The following is a 2,514-nucleotide window of genomic DNA, read 5'->3' as shown; positions in this document are numbered from 1 at the left end:
GTGCAGTTCCTACGGGTGCCAGAAGAGAGTGTGAGCTCCCTGAAGTTATGGCCAGTTGTTAGCCACGTGTGGGTGCTGGGAACTGAACTCAAGTCCTCTGGAAGAACAGCAAGTATTCTTAACCACTGAGCCATCACTCCAGCCTTGAAAACACTATTTATAGCCCTGTGTTCATAACAGCAACACTTACAGTAGCTAAAAGGTGAACAAATCAAGTAACCATGCATGAATGGATATTCAAATATGGGATAAAATTAAGATTGTTATTAGCACAAAATGAAAGCTGATTAAATCGGCTATCTTATTGGTTGACAAGTTATTAATGAAAGTGACATCTAATCCAATCAAGTAACTCGAGTCTTTTGATTGGGGAGTTTAGGCCATTAATATTTAAAGTCATTAGCAAAACTTGTGTGTTGATCGCATTACAGGTCTAAATAATAAAAAATGGCATAGACCAGATCTTCAACAGGATCATAGAAGAAAACCTTTCAAACTAAAAAAAATACATACCCATAAAGATACAAGACTGACAGAGACCACCAAATAGACAAGAATAGAAAAAGAATTCCTAAACCATAATAAGGAAAGGTCACTGAAAGATGTAAAAGAAAAGCCACAACTCACATTTAAGGGAAACCCATCAGATTGCTCACTGGTTAAGAGCATTTGCTGTTTTGTCAGAGGACCAAGGTACAGTTCCCAGCACCCACACAGCAGCTAACACCATCCATATCTCCATTTCCAGAGGTTCCAATGCCCTCTTCTGCCCTCCATGGGCGTTGTGCAATATGGACACACATAGTATACAAGTAAACACATAAAACAAAAATAAGTAAGTACAAAAAATTCATTTTTTAAAAAAAAGAACAAAATTCATTATCGTGAGGAAATATCCTATATTTATTCCAGAACTACTCACAATAAATAACCAAGACATAGTATTAGCCTAAATTTCTACTGCTAGGTAAATTGATATAGAAGACTTGCTGGGTATATACAATGGAAAGTCATTATTCTGCCTTTAAAAAAGGAGGAAATGTTACTGTGTACTGCACCATGGGTGAATCTTGAGGGCATAATGCTGAATGATGTAAGTCAATCAACAGAGAAACAAATACCCAATTTCTACTTGGGTATTTAAGGAGATGTAAAGATGGCTGAGAAGTTAAGAACACTGGCTGCTCTTGCAGGGGACCAAGGTTCAGATCCCAGCACTTATATGGTGGCTAACAGCAATCCATAACTTCAGTTCCAGGAGATACTGTGTCCTCTTTTGGCCACCATAGGCATTGCACACACATAGTTGCATGTACATACATGCAGGACAAACACTCATACACACAAATAAAAAATAAATAACTGGCCCACGTCCCGCACCTTTCTACGAGCTGAGTAATGGCTGCTCCCCAAACTCGGAGGGCTGGTGTCGGACCCCAGGATCTCAGCGCTGGGGTTTGCTGCGGAATCCGGGACGAGGATCATGAAGACAGTAAGGATTGTATCCTGGAGCCGCTTTCCCTGCCAGAAAGTCCAGGTGGCAGCACCACTTTTGAAGGTCCTCCATCTGTGCCTTGTATTTTCTGTGAAGAACATTTTCCTGTCGCTGAACAAGACAAACTTCTGAAGCACATGATTATTGAGCACAAGATTGTCATAGCTGATGTGAAGTTGGTTACAGATTTCCAAAGGTACATTTTGTATTGGAAGAAAAGGTTCACTGAACAACCCATCACAGACTTTTGCAGTGTGATAAGAATCAATTCCACGGCTCCATTTGAAGAACAAGACAACTATTTTTTGTTATGTGATGTTTTACCAGAAGATAGAATTCTTCAAGAAGAACTTCAAAAACACAGACTGAAAGAAATTCTGGAGCAACAGCAACAAGAGCGAAATGATACCAGCTTTCGTGGCATTTGTATGTTTTTCAGTGAGGAATTCCTCGGAAACAGAGCTGTTCTTTTAAACCACATGGCCAGAGAACATGCTTTCAATATTGGTTTGCCAGACAACATTGTAAACTGCAGTGAATTCCTAGGTACATTACAAAAGAAGCTTGACAATTTACAGTGCTTGTACTGTGAGAAGACCTTCAGGGATAAAAACACACTTAAAGATCACATGAGAAAAAAACAACACCGTAGAATCAATCCAAAGAACAGAGAATATGACCAATTTTATGTCATCAATTATTTGGAACTTGGAAAATCATGGGAAGAAGTGCAATTGGAAGATGACCGGGAGTTGCTAGATCTTCAGGAAGATGACTGGTCTGATTGGCAAGAATACCCTGTCTCTGCTGTCTGTCTGTTTTGTGAAAAGCAAGAAGAAACTATTGATAAATTGTCTGTACACATGAAGGCCACACATGAATTTGATCTCCTCAAAATAAAGTCAGAACTTGGATTAAATTTCTATCAGCAAGTGAAACTGATAAATTTCATTCGAAGGCAAGTTCATCAGTGCCGGTGTTATGGTTGCCATGTGAAGTTCAAATCCAAAGCAGATTTG

At 39.3% G+C, this 2,514-nt stretch overlaps 1 pseudogene; it reads left to right on the top strand.

Moving 5' to 3' along the window:
- The first annotated feature begins 1,398 nt into the window (after nt 1-1,398).
- On the top strand, nt 1,399-2,453 carry LOC103725637 (annotated as a pseudogene).
- Nucleotides 2,454-2,514: the final 61 nt, after the last annotated feature.

This window comes from Nannospalax galili, unplaced genomic scaffold (genome assembly GCF_000622305.1).
Source record: "Nannospalax galili isolate Female #2095 unplaced genomic scaffold, S.galili_v1.0 scaffold8009, whole genome shotgun sequence".
Classification (NCBI taxonomy): domain Eukaryota; kingdom Metazoa; phylum Chordata; class Mammalia; order Rodentia; family Spalacidae; genus Nannospalax; species Nannospalax galili.
The sequence above is the reverse complement of the archived record's forward strand: the minus strand, read 5'-3'. Positions and strand labels throughout refer to the sequence as shown.